Source organism: Cebus imitator, unplaced genomic scaffold (genome assembly GCF_001604975.1).
Source record: "Cebus imitator isolate Cc_AM_T3 unplaced genomic scaffold, Cebus_imitator-1.0 Scaffold173, whole genome shotgun sequence".
Lineage (NCBI taxonomy): Eukaryota > Metazoa > Chordata > Mammalia > Primates > Cebidae > Cebus > Cebus imitator.
The window spans coordinates 3363173-3378325 of NW_016107488.1; the positions used below are offsets into that span (position 1 = coordinate 3363173).

The following is a 15153-nucleotide window of genomic DNA, read 5'->3' on the forward strand; positions in this document are numbered from 1 at the left end:
ATCTTGAGTAAATTTTTGTACATAGTAAAAGGTAGGAGTCCAGTTTCATTCTTCTGCATAAGGCAAGACAGTTGTTCCAGCACTCTATTAAATAAGGATTTCTTTCAATATTGAAAGAACTTATTTTTGTCAACTTTGTCAAAGATCAGATGGCTGTAGGTGATTCTATTTCTGGGTTTTACAGTATGTTCCATTGGTCTATATGTCTCATTTTGTACCAGTAACAAGGTGTTTTGGTTACTTTAGCCTTATAGTACAGTTTGACATAGGGTGATGTTTCCAGCTTTGTTCTTTTTACTTAGGAATGCTTTGGCCATTTTGGCTCTTTTGGTTTTTTGGGTTTCATATTAATTTCAGAATAGTTTTTTTCTAATTTTATGGAATATTATGTTAGAAGTTTGACAGGAATCACACTGAATCTGTAAATTGCTTTGGCCAATATGACCATTGTAATGTTATTGATTCCTCTAATCCATGATATTGGAATGTTTTTTCCATTTATTTGTGTCATCTATTATTTTTTTCAGTAATGTTTTATAGTTCTCCTTGTAAAGATCTTTGACCTCCTTGATTAGATATATTACTAGGTATTGTGTGTGTGTGTGTGCGTATTGTAAGTGGTAATGCATTCATTATTTGGCTCTCAGCTTGAATGTTATTTGTGCATGGAAATGCTACTGATTTTTGTACATTGACTTTTTATCCTGGATTGAAGTCATTTATCAATTCCAGGAGCCTCCTGGTGGAGTCTTTAGGGTTTTCTAGATGTAGAATCATATTGTCCATGAAGAGAGGTAGCTTGACTTCTTTTCCTATTTAGATGCATTTTATTTCTTTCTCTGGTCTGATTGCTCTGGCTAGAACTTCTAATACGATGTTGAGTAAGAGTGGTGAGAGTGGGCATCCTTGTCTTATACCAATTCTCAAGGCGAATGCTTCCAGTTTTTGCCTGTTCAGTATAATGTTGGCTGTGGGTTTGTCATAGATGACTCTTATTATTTTGAGGTATGTTCCTTCAATGCCTAGTTTGTTGACGGTTTTATCATAAATGGATATTGAATTTTATCAAAAGTTTTATCCTTGTCTATTGAGATAATCATGTGGTTTTCATCTTTAATTCTGTTGAGGTGGCAAAACAGATTTATTGATTTGCATATGTTGAACCAAACTTGCATTCCAGGAGTGAATCCTATTTGTTCATGGTGAATTAACTTTTTGATATGATACTAGATTCAATTTGCTCATATTTTGTTGAGAATTTCTGTATCAATGAATATTGACCTGTATTTACCTTTTTTCATTGTGTATTTGACAGATTTTAGTATCAGAGTGATGCTGCTTCATACAGTAAATTAGGGAGGTGTCCCTTCTCAATTTTTGGTAAAGTTGTGGTAGAAATGGTACTAGCTCCTGTAGAATTTGGCTATAAATCCATCTGGTCATCTGGTCTGGAGCTTTTTGTGGTTAGTAGGTTTTTTATTACTAATTCAATTTCAGAAATCAATGTTGATCTGGTTAACCCTTCAACTTCTTCCTGATTCAATCGTGGGAGGGCACGTGTTTCCAGGAATTTATCCATGTCTTCTAGACTTTCTAGGTTATATGAATAGAAGTGTTCACAAGAGACTCTGAGAATATTTGTATTTCTGTGGGATTGGTTGCAGTATCACCTTTGTCATTTCTTATTGGGCTTATTTGAATCCTCTCTCTTTGTTTACTAATGTAGGTAGCAGTCAAAGGACCAACTTTTGGTTTTGCTGATTTTTGACATAAATTTTTGGATCTCAGTTTTGTTCAGTTCTGTTCTGATTTTAGTTAATTCTTTTTTTCTGCTAGCTTTAGGGTTACTTTGTTCTTTTTCTTTTTTTTTTTTTTTGTTAGTTTTTTTATCACTTATTTGTGATATTTCTAACTTTTTGAGGTAGGTGTTTAGTGCTATAAACTTACTCTTAACACTGCTTTTGCTGCATCCCAGAGATTTTGGTATATTGTCTCTGTTTTCATGTATTTCAAGGAATTTTTTTATTCTGCCTTGCTTTCATTGTTTACCCAACAGTCATTCAGGGGCAAGCTGGATTTCCATGTAACTGTGTGGTTTTAAGAGATCGTCTTGGGCCGGGCGCGGTGGCTCATGCCTGTAATCCCAGCACTTTGGGAGGCTGAGGCGGGTGGATCACAAGGTCAAGAGATCGAGACCATCCTGGTCAACATGGTGAAACCCCGTCTCTACTAAAAATACAAAAATTCAAGCTGGGCATGGTGGCGCATGCCTGTAATCCCAGCTATTCAGGAGGCTGAGGCAGGAGAGTTGCCTGAACCCAGGAGGCGGAGGTTGTGGAGGGCCGAGATCGCGCCATTGCACTCCAGCCTGGGCAACAAGAGCGAAACTCCGTCTCAAAAAAAAAAAAAAAAGAGATCGTCTTGGTATAGATATCTATCTTTATTCCACTGTGGTCTGAGGGTAAGGTTGGTAAGATATGGATTTTTTGAAATTATTGAAACTTGCTTTATGGCCAAGCATTTTGTCAATGGTAGAGTATGTTCTATGTATAAATGAGAAGAATGTATATTCTGTGGTTGATAGGTGGAGAATTCTGTAGATGTCTATTAGGTCCAATTGATCAAGGGTTGAATTTAAATCCAGAATTTCTTTATTAGTTTTCTACCTCAATGATCTATCTAATGTCATCAGTGGGGTATTGAAGTCCCCCAATACTATTGAGTGGCTGTCTAAGTCTTTTTGAAGGTCTAGAAGTACTTGTTTCATGAATCTGCATGCTCCAATGTTGAGTGTGTACATATTTAGGATAGTTAAGTCTTTTAGTTGAACTGAACCCTTAATTATTATGTAATGCTTCTCTTTGTCCTTTTTAACTGTTGTTGATTTAATATCTGTTTTATCTTATATAAGAATAGTGACCTCTGCTCTTTTTTGTTTTTCATTTGCATGATAGATCTTTCTCTAGCCCTTTACTTTGGGCCTTTAGGTGTCATTACACCTAAAGATCTCTTAAAGACAGCAGACAGATGGGTCCTGTTTTTAATCCAACTTGCCACTCTGTGTCTTTTAAATGGGACATTTAGACTGTTTACATTTAAAGTTAGTATTGATATGTAACATTTTCATCTTTTTGCGAAATTTTTAGCTGGTTGCTTTGTAGTTTCTAATGTGTGGTTGCTTTATAGAGTCTATTGTAGGCTATGTACTTAAATCATTTTTATGGTAGCAGATATCGTTCTTTTGATTCCATATTTAGAACACCCTTAAGCATCTCTTATAAGGCTGGTCTAGTGGTAACAAATTCTCTTAGTGTTTCCTCATCTGGAAAAATTTCATTTCTCGTTTACTTACAAAGCTTAGTTTTTCAGGATATAAAATTCTTGGTTGGAATTTCTTTTCTTTAAGAATGCTGCAAATAGGCCCCAATCTCTCCTGACTTGCAAGGTTTCTGCTGAGAAGCCTGTTGTTAGCCTGGTGAGCTTCCCTTTATACATAATCTGGCCTTTTTTTCTAGGTTTTTTTTTTTTTTTTTTTGCATTGATTTTTTACAATCCAGTGATGATATGCTTTGGTGGTGTTAATTTTGAATGGTACCTCACAGTGTTCTCTGGATTTCTTGTATCTGGATGCCTATCTCCCTAAAAATATTAGAAAAATTGCCTTGAATTATTCTTTTACATGTTTCCCATTCCTTCTTTCTCAGGAATCCAAATAATTCATAATTTGGTCACTTTACATAATCCCATATTTCTTAAAGCTTTGTTTATTTCTTAAATTCCTTTTTCTTTATTTTTGTCTGACTGTGTTAGTTTGAAAGACCAGTTTTCAAGCTCTGAAATTCTTTCTTCTGCTCAACTTAGTCTATGATAAAGCTTTCCATTGTATTTTGAAATTCCTTAAGTGAGATTTGCAATTCCACAAGCTCTGATTGATTTCTTTTAAGATGTTTATCTCTTCCTTCATTTCCTGGATTTATTTAAAAGCTTCTTTGTGTTGATTTTCATCTTGCTGAGTTTCCTTGCAATCCATGCTTTAAATTCTTTATCTGTCATTTCTGAGTTTCCACTTTTGTCAGAAACTATTTCTAGACACTAATGTGATCCTTTAGTGGTGTCACTACATTCACATTTTTCATAATCCCAAAATGCCTGTCCTGGTTCTTTCTCATTTGAAGACACTGGCCCTTCTGATTTTTGTCATTATTCTTATGCAGGTAGGATTTTTTTTTCTATAATATTATTTCAGGTTTTGTCCTTTTTCTTCCCCCACTTTCTAGGAGGCATGACTTTAGAGAAGGCTGGGTGGGGTCTTTGGGCTTTGCTTCTATAGCCCTAAGCAATTCTGTCAATAGGTTTTATATTGGGCTAAGTGGTTTGACCTACAATCTAATAGATAGATGGCACTTATAGGTAAGAGCCAGCTGCAGTCAACACAGCTGGGTATATATCTGATTCTTGTTTACTTGGAGAAGCTATCTATTGCCTCAGGCAGTGGTGTGATCTGTAGCATGCGCAGTGATCTGAATTCCCTGCTCAGCCCTAGGAGGGTAGGGAGCAACATGGGCAGGAACAGATCAGGCAGGCCTATCTACAGATGGCAGGCATAAACACCAGTGCCAAAGGAAAATCCAGTGCACTGGGATCTTTGCACAGAAAGTGTGGGGTTGCTCAGGCTGCTGGTCCAGGCAAATGAGTGCTCTGTCTGGAGTTCTGCTTGGGGGTGGAGTAGAGGGGGCGTTTGTGCACAATTAGCTCAGAGGAGCAGACTGGGGCATGCAAAATGACACATATAGACCAGTTCCAGGTTGCCAAGCTGGCCTTGACTACAAGTGTCATCACCCAACAGAAACCATAGCTATAGCAGCTGTCCTCCTGACCCAATTCAGCATCTACTGCGGAGATACTTTGCACATTTCTGGCTGTGGACGCTCCTACTCTGCTTCAGAGCACGCACTCCAATCTCTGGCCTGAGACTAAAATGCTTGCACAGCCACACTGGCGGATCACCAAAGAGAGCCTCACTTTGTATGTGCCCTGAATAAAAATGATGTCCTGCTCTAATCCACATCTGGGAAAATACCTGTGCCTTTTGTCAGTGTCTTTCCCTCTCAATGTCTTCCAGCGTCTTGCCAAGTTAGCTCCAGAGCCTGGGAGAAATAGTTCTCTCCCCTGGTCTGGGTTGATTGGCTCCCCAGTGGAAAAATGAGTCACAGAGGGAGTCTCTGCCTCTCTCATGTACTGGAGCTTCATTCACTTGTGTCAGCCAGATGTTGTCACAGGGCCTGTTGCCCACGCTCTCCTTGGAATCTGGGGTGTCCTTCATGATTCCAATGAACTCTCATTTTCGTTACTAAATTAAAGCTCACAAAGTTGATCTTTCATGCACTATTTTGCTATTTCTAAGTGGCTGGGAGGCTTCTAAAAGCTTCTAATCCATCATCTTGGTGGGGGGCAGGAAACATTAGGTATTTTTAGTTTTGTTGATGTTTTGATGTTTTTTGTTCTTTATTTTATTATTCCTCCTTTCTTGTTTCTTTCAATTGGTTTATTTGGATTTTCTCTACTGTATTTTGAACTTTTTGAATTGGATATTTAGCTTATTCATTTTCAAACTCTCTGTGTCCTGGTAATTTTATTTTACATTTCCATCAAAGGACTATTTCAGCCATGACTTTAAAATGGTGGCATGTGAGTCTTTACCGTTGTTTCAATCTTCAAATTTCATAATTCTCTTTATAATCTCCTCTTTAACTCAAAGATCAATTATTAACATAAAGCCTGGCATTTGAGTTTGCATATGTAAACTATATTTCTTTTTGTTTTTCTATAGATTCTTCATGGACACTGAAGGAAGGAATCAATAATCCATGTGAGATTTTAATTTTGTCAGCTTTCTTTTCTACTATATCTGACAAAACTGAACTACCAAATAATTCTGGTCATCTCTCTATAAATATAAGGTGGTGGTTAAAGTGAGTGTATAAAACAGCATTGGAAAAACCAGGATCTTGTGTGGGTATGTAAAGTACCTCACCCCAGAATAAACATGGCTCATTTAATTTAAATATGCCGAAATGGCTGGATGCTCTGATCTTCTAACAACTTTCATTTGAAATAAGTTTCCATTGTGATAAAGAATTTGGTTTTTATGAAGCTAATGAACTTCAGTTTGTCACTGAGTTCATGCTATTGGCTGTCTTACTTTATGTCTTTATGATGAGATATTTTGTGAACAAATTTATTCTAAACGTGCAAAGCCAGAGTGCAGTCCACTTATCTCCTACAATCATGCATGTTATTTGAAAATTCCTTTTCCATCCAACTCTTTTGTTTATATTGTTTGAATAATGTTATATCCAAACCACTTTTAGGGTGTCAACCTACCCATAAGAAGTAGTAAAAATAAAAAGTTCTTCATAAAAAAAAAGAGTTCCAAGAGGAAAACAATATGAATTGATGTCTATGAAGTTTTTCTTCATACAATTTAACCTTATATAGTAAGTGACTCCTCTAGAATTAAAAGGGAATTCTTAGGAATCACTTTGCTTTGCTTTAAATAGACAATTTATAATTTGATAGAGTATTGCTACAGCCCTATGAAATTAACAAACATAAACACTCTTATTTATAAGTCAAAATAATTAGACTCTCAAGAGTTAATAAAGACAGACAATGAGCCAAACAATACATACTCATGAATTAGAACTATCGGAATAAATGAGCCTAGAATTTAAAAGAAGCAAAAATCCTCAAAGAGATAAGGGGGAGAAATATATATATATATATATATATATATGCACAAATATAAATCATCCAAGATTTTCTTCATGTCCTCCCTCCTGTCACCACAAACATAACTCATGTTATACGTATTTGCTGTATCCATGCGGGCTCAGTATTATTACTGATGCATTATAAGGCAGGGATATAGGTTTTTTTTTAACCTCTGCATACAAATAACAAGATCCCAAAAAATCCAATTGTACAAAAGCAATATCATTCCCCAATAGGAAGTCCATAGAAAGAAAAGTGGCCAAGGACTCTAGGATCAGTTTCCCTATTTTCTTTAGGCTTTCTCAAAATACACATCATCTTTTCTATGTGTTGAATGATGAGCCATACTGAGCATACTCTGAGCATTTTATAAGCATGGAACTGTTTTTTCTCTCCAAACAAAAGGCCATAAACTCTGTGCCTCCTTAAAGAGGCAGCTAGAGGCAGCTTAGAAACAGCACGGACTAGGAGTCGGAAAACCTGGTTCTAATTCCAGGTTTTCCATGATCAAGCCATGCCAAGCCTCTAGATCTAATTACTAGTTTTCAGAGGGAGGGAGGAAGACAGCTACATGTTAAATGATGCCACAAGGAAGCACTTAGAAAAACTGTGAATTCAGAAAACGTAGCTACAAGATGAATGGCTTGGTTTCTTCACCAAATAAATTGTAAAGAGATGAAGATAATCTACTGATTAAAAGAGACTTAACAGACATATGAGAAGCAAATGTATGTGAGAAACTTGCTTGGAAATTGATTCAAACAGATCAAAATCATTTTAAGACCGGTCACAATGGCTCATGCCTATAATCTCAACACTTTGGGAGGCCGAAGCAGGTGAATCACCTGAGGTCAGGTGTTCAAGACCAGCCTGGCCAATGTGGTGAAACCCCATCTCTACTAAAAAGACAAAAATTAGCCAGATATAGTGACGGATGCCTGTAATCCCAGCTACTCAGGGAGGCTGAGGCAGGAGAATGGCTCAAGCAGGGGAGGCAGAGGTTGCAGTGAGCTGAGATTGCACCACTGCACTCCAGCCTGGGTGACTAAGCGAGACCCTGTCTCAAAAAAAAAAAAAAATCATTTTGAAGACAATCAGGGAAACTCAAACACTGCCTGGACATTTGTTGACATTACAGAATTATCATTAGCTTTGTAGATGTGATAATGGTATTGTGGTTATGTTGTTAAACACTTCATTATCCTTTAGAGATACAAACTGAATTAGTAATGAAGCAATGATGTTATGTATGGATTCTCCTCAAAATTACTAGAAGGTGTGGGTGGGAGGAGTTGTATGCAGGTAGAAGTGGGCAGGGACAGTCATAAAACAAGAGTGGCTGTGACTTGATGATTGTTATAGAGAGGTAAGCGGTCAATGGTGAGTGAGGAGGGAGGTTGATGGCACTATTATTCTCTACTTTCCTACATATTTGAAAATTACTATAATAAAAGGGGTTTTTTTTAAGTGGTAAGTGTCTGTTTAAACATTTTTCATTTGTAACCACACAACATCTTTAATCTTTCACTTTGTAATTTCTCAAACTGCAAAGTTCTTTTATCCAACGCAGGAAACAAACAAACAAAAAAAACCTGTGTGTCTGTGTGTCTGTGTGTCTGTGTGTCTGTGTGTGTGTGTGCACACGCGTGTGTGTGTGTGTGTGTGTAGTGCCTTCTCACACGTCCTTGCATTTATTTCTGGCATGTGGTCTAAATCTGATGAATGCAAGAAGTACCAGGCTACATGGTTGACAGAGCATATTCCAGAGAGGAAATGGTAAGAGTTTTCTCATTAAACCAGTCTTACAACACAGGTGAACATTTTTTCTGGCTCAGCTTCAAGTCTGATTCTCTGAGCCTCCCAGATATTTTCTATACTTGTTTAATATCTTTTAATAAACTTATTTTCTGCCTAAATTATTCAGCGTGAATTCTGTTATTTGCAACTCAGAATTGTGATTTATATAGCACCCTCAAAAGACACAACTGTTGTGAGAGATTGGAAGAGCTGGTAGTATCAGAAAAATTCTTTCTTAGAAAATGATCTTTCAACTGATCTTTGAAAGGATGCATAGAATCCTAAAAAATACCTGGGTGAGAAGTGAGAAATGGAGAGGGTACCTTGCAGGAGATACAGTATAAATAAAAGCAGAGAAGCAAAAATGACACACCATGGATCTAAAGAGAATTCCGCTTGACCATAAGATAAGCAGAATGAAGATCAGCAGAGGAAACTACTGTAGGGAAACTACTGTAGGAAAACTATGATGGAGACAGTTGATGGTAGTTTAGACTAACACAAATCTGTTTAAAATAATAGACCCATCGAGCACGTACTATGTAATATGCTGATTATGTGACTTATCTCTTCCTATATTCATAATAATTCAATGAGTGGTTATTATCATTTTGTTACAAACTGAAGCTCTGAAAGATTACATAACTTTCCCAAACTTATATTACTGATAAGTAAGAAAATCAAAATTGGAAACTTGGTTACCCTCCAGAGTTCAACATTTTACCTCTGTCCTATACCTGCCTAAGGATTTTGAACCTCATTTTAGGGACAATAAGGGTTAACAAAAGATTTTCAAGCAAGTAAATTATTTTATCTTTGCTTCCAGAATTTTAAATAGACAGCAAGATATGACTGATTTCTTGAATAAATCTTTTTTCTTCTTATATCCGAAGCCACAATGCAGTTCCTATTGAACTAAATTTTTTATCGATTTCTAGAATTATATGTAATATCAGTTATTATACAATACTTGGGATAAGAAGAGATTTAGAATAGCAATATTGAATGTGGGGAATGAAACAGACATCTTTGGAATTTTTAGTGTATATATTTTCTTTAATAAATTTTTGATAACAATTTATTTTTTTGTAACACAGATGTCAATCATCAAGAACTATAAACATGATGAGACAAGGAATTATTTGAAGGTTATTTACTTAGTTAAATAAAGGGGTATCATTCACTGCGTAACTGCAGTCATTGTGGGATCATTCTCCTTTGGCTCTTCCCTAGTTTTACATTTAATTGTTTAAGATATTTTTATATTGTTCTGTGGGTTTTTATTTCTAATATCATTCAGGTACATCCTGACCACCACAGGACAAGTCTTCATAAAGCAAGCCTGAACTGCTGTAAAGCCCTTTTCAGGTCTTACTGCCCGGACATTTCCTCTTGCAGTCTATTCCGTGACCATCCTTCAAGCTATCTTTTTCTGTCCTGATGACTATAGAATTGTTCTTTTCCTATTATGGAATGCTCTTCACAAAAATCTGTCTCTCTCAACCAATTCAACCTACTCCTTTTAATTGTCACCAGACACCTAAGAATTTTCAAAGCCTGCTTTGTCTCTGTGCCCTCCCTCTTCCTCTTCTTTACCTTCTTATAGCCCAATCCACACTTCTCCATTGACTCTTTTCTGACCACCCTGATTCATGACAACTCCCTCTTCTGAGATCTACTTTCACAGTCTTTACATAACAGTAAGCTAAAACATGGCTCCCTACCATGTGTTTATCTTTCCATAAGCTTCCTTTCAATGCCCCAGATAAAACCCTGAGGACAGCAACCTGTTGTGTCTTTTATTACGCCCTGTTCCTTCTCTAAGCATCTTACAGAACATGTTGAACATAGTAGAAAATATACAACAAATATTTAATTAGTATATGATGCTTTAAGAAACACTAGGAACACAAGAAAAGGAATATTCTTTCAATCCATGATTTAAGTATACATAAATATCCCCGATTTTTAAAATGTTATCGAATATTCTATGTGTAGCATGGATATTCTCTCCTGGTAAATACACTTAATGAACTAAAATAAAAAAAATTATAAGCACAGTACATAAAGTATATAGTAAATGGATATTATTTATAAAATCTAGAGCATTTCATGCTTCCTGTAGAGTTGATAGTCAACTATCACAAGCATAATTAACACTATCACAAGTTCTAACAAGAGCTCAGGAGTCAAAAATGATAAAACATGGAAATTTATTATTTTTTAATACTAAACTCTGAGGTCTTAAACATGCATGAGTGAGAGAAATATGTGTTCATTTCCATTGCAGATAGACATTTTCAGGAATACCAAAGTCTTTTACTTTGTACATCTTTCTATTTTGTTTCAAAGTACAATTGGAAGAGTGGGCTTAATCTTTTAAATAGTAAATAAAACCTTAGGAACTCCTGTGAGATCTGTGCTCACTAACCATAGCCCTTAAAAAACAAAGTGTTCTCAGGCTACTTTTAAAAACTGGTTTGTGTCATACTATTTGTTCTTCAAGTTCCCCAGACCCTTGACCATGCATGCCACAAATACACTTCAGGTACAAATTATTTGTACTGTTAAACTTTAGAGTTCATGAAAACATCCAGGCTGATGAAAAAAAATTGAAATGTCAGATTTCCAGGAAGAAAGATGAAGGTACATTACTGATAACATTTCTAAATTTAGAAAATTAAATAATATAGATTTACTTACCAGGGACTTCAAAGCATCTAGGCTTCATAAACACATCCTAAAAAATAAATAATAGAGGAAAATTTTGGAACGAGTTGTACATAGAAGATAACAATGTCTCTTAAACACTCAACCTCAAGAGTCTTTAATAGCACCCCAGCCTCCTAGGCACATACATCACATTTAGCTTCAATCTCTTAAAACCCACAGCAGTTTGAAAGTGGTTGTATAATCAGATAATTTCCCAGACAAAATAAAGATAAAATCTCAGTCATTTCACCACACCAGATAAATCTATCCTGTCTTCATTACATGATAGGAAATGGTTTGTGATATGGTTTGGTTGTGTGTCTCCACCCAGATCTAATCTTGAATTATAATCCCCATGTGTCAAGAGAGGGACCTGTAATCCCCACGTGTCAAAGGAGGGAAGTGATTGAATTGTGGGAGTTGTTTCCCCTTTGCTGTTCTCACGAGATTTGATGGTTCTATAAGGGGCTCTTCCCTCTTTTCATGCACTTCTCCCTCCCGTTACCTTGTAAGGAAGGACATGTTTGCTTCCCCTTCTGCCATGATTGTAAGTTTCCTGAGGCATCCCTAGCCGTGCAGAACCGTGAGTCAATTAAACCTCCTTTATTTATAAATTACCCAGCCTTGGATATTTCTCTATAGTAGTGGAAAATGGACTAATACAGTTTGTGAGGGCCACTATAACAGATTACCACAAACTGAGAGGTTTGAACAACAGAAATGTGTTGTCTCCCAGATCTGGAGGCCAGAAGCCAGAGACCAGGGTCTCTTTAGGGTTAGCTCCTCCTATAGGCTATGAGGAAGAATCTGTTCTGTGCTTCTCTCTTGGCTCCTGGTACTTTTCTAGAAGTATATGACATTCCTTGGCTTGTAGAAGGATCAACCTGGTCTCTTTATCTTTACATGGCCTTCTTCCTCTGTTCATGTCTATGTTCAAATTTTTCTTGTTTTAAGGACACCAGTAATATGGGAGTAGGGCCTATCCTACTTCAGTATAATGTCATCTTAAATAACTACATCTGCAATAGCTCTATTTTCAAATAAGATCACAGACTGGGGTATGGTAGATAAGGACATCAATATATGAATTTGGAGAGTAAACAACTCAATGCACAACAGAAATTAATTTGTTCATGTGGTATACAAAAGCAATCATCCAGGACATGCATAGGACAAAAAACAATCAAATTAGAGAGAGGAACTCTACATATGAAAGTTGTATAGATTTATTACATTTCAATAATTTATTCATACATACATTCCAGAAAATCTATTGAATAATATCAACAATGTAAAGGCACAATGGGGGATAAATGCTTGTTCAACATTTATTTAGTGGTGGTCGAAACTGACTGATGTCTATCAATGGATGAATGGATTAAAACTATTTTGTATATACACACAATGGAATACTATTTAGCCTTTTTTAAAAAGAAGGAAATTCTGTCATTTGCGACAATATGGATGAATCTAGAGGACACTTTACTAAATAAAATAAGCCAAGCACCAAAATACAAATACCACATGATCTCATTTATATGTGGAATCTAAAAATGTCACTCATAGAAGTAGAGAGCAGAATGGTAGTTACCAGAGGGTGAAAAGTGGACAGGAAAAGGGGAGATGTTTACAATCTTCCCTGAAATTGTACAGTTTCAGGAGGAATAAGTTCTGGTCATCTACTGCATAACATGGTGACTATTGTTAATAACAGTATGTTTTATATTTCAAAATTGGTTTTTAAAAGTGGATTTTAAATGTTCTCACCAGAAAAAATAAGTATGAGAGGTGATAAATTCATTAATTAACCTGACTTTGTCATTCCACAATGTATTCATGTATCAAAACATCACACTGTACCCCATAAATATATACATTATAGGTCAATTAAAATAAAATACAATTTTTTAAAAGAAAGTAACCAACGTTCCATTAATAAAATTATATACTTTCTTCATTTCAAAATTATGCATTAAATCTAACATAACATTTGCTTTATTCTGAAATTTTCTGCTCACTTTTCTTATCATTTGTGATTAAACTATGTCAATAATTCATATTCATTAAGAATACAAGACTATAGTTATAGATAATTGTCCAACAAATATATGAAAGTTCTTTTTCTTTTGGCCATGATGTTGGCAAAATAGTTTCTACTTTTCTGTAATTCTTAATATTTCCTCAGTTTTCTTTTGCAATTTTCAAACTAAAAGTCTTAGGAGGTATACTTAAAGTTCAAAATTTAGATAATAAAATAAATTGCTCATCCTCATTAAATACAACTACATCATTACAGAAATTCAGCTGTGACTGCTGATTTCAGGGAACTATTTCTGACTGGTTTTAGAGCAGGCAGCCAAGCCTAATGTACACATGTATCCTAAACATATTACATGGAGATAAAAAGACATCTAAGAGGATCCTGTTAAAATGTCTGTTTTTTGGCCTTGTATGGTCAGAGACAGACAGCAGGAACAATATGCATTTTTTTCGGTTGTACAAGGGATTATTCATGGAACTGTGAGTTCATGAACCCCATATTTCCCATTCATTCCGGTGAGACTTCAGTAGCCACTTAAGAATTGGAGACAAAGGAAGGTCTTTGATCTGACCGTTAATCCGTTTTGCAAATTAGTAGGGGAAACTGTCAGATAAATCAGGGAATTTCAAAGTTGGAAACTACCTTGTAGTTGGAGAAAATACTAGCAAACCATTATTGTTTGTCTTTTCCCAGCTTTATACACCAGGAAAATGAACTGTATAAAATTGTGGTGCATATAGGCTGGGCGTGGTGGCTCAGTCCTGTAATAACAGCAAATTGGGTGGCTTAGGCTGGCAGATCACCTGAGATTTGGGTTGCAGACCAGACAGGCCAACATGGCAAAACACATCTCTACCCCTGTCTCTATTAAAAATACAAAAAATAGCCTGGCATGGTAGTGCGGGCCTGTAGTCACAGCTACTCCAGAAGCTAAGCCAAGAGAATTGCTTGAACTCTGAAGGCAGAGGTTGCTGTGAGCCAAGATTGTGCCACTGCACTCCAGACTAGGTGACCAAATTAAACTGTCTCAAAAAAAATAAAATAAAATAAAGTAAAATTGTGGTACGCAGACTCTGGAATACATATCTGGGTCTGTGTCCCACTTCTGGCCTTTATTAACTATGTGACCTTAAACAAATCATTTAACTTTTCTGTGTCTCACTTGCTTTTTTTGCAATATGGTAATAACAATAATACTGACTTCATTAAATTTTGCACAAATTAAACATGTTAATACCTGTACAATATTCAGAACAATACCTGGTACATACTAAGCATGAATGTCACCTATTACTAAAAATGTGTAACTGAATCGTAACTATGTTTTATGATGTGAAGTATTGATTTAAACTTTAAACAACTATTTCTTAGTAGGCAGGGGTGGACAATGAGGCAACTGAGCACACATTCTACTCAATAAGGCTCCTATAATGAGAAACACTAATCCCTCCAGGGTGGCTCAACCCACAGCAAGGTGCTCTCTGGCCATACTGGCCCTATCAGACATGCTGTGAGAAGCAGTTTGTTAAACACAAGAGAATCACCAGCATCCTAGTACACACTTGGCTTACCAAGCCAGCCTCCTATTTTACCTCTATTATTAGCATGCATAGACTTCTGCCAAATAGTTGAGACTGTGGGTCCCAACATCTACTAGGAACTTTCCCTTTATCCCCACTGGATCAAGGAAAGATGACAACCATTGTATTGTTTTGTTGTAGTTGTTTGATCTGAAAGTATGTGTGTATGGGTTTCTTGGTGTTAGGCACAACGAAAAATTACAAAAATCTGAAACACATCTATGATCAAACCTGAAATCTAAGAGTGCT

At 36.1% G+C, this 15153-nt stretch overlaps 1 protein-coding gene across 1 annotated transcript in view; it reads right to left on the bottom strand.

Annotated features, from left to right (window-relative positions):
* Positions 1-15153, bottom strand: part of GRXCR1 (glutaredoxin and cysteine rich domain containing 1) — a 374604-nt gene that overhangs the window by 289917 nt on the left and 69534 nt on the right. Inside the window, exon 3 of the transcript XR_005202862.1 lies at positions 11275-11311. The gene's annotated coding sequence lies outside the window, so the exon portion shown is untranslated. The remainder of the gene's footprint in view (positions 1-11274; positions 11312-15153) is intronic.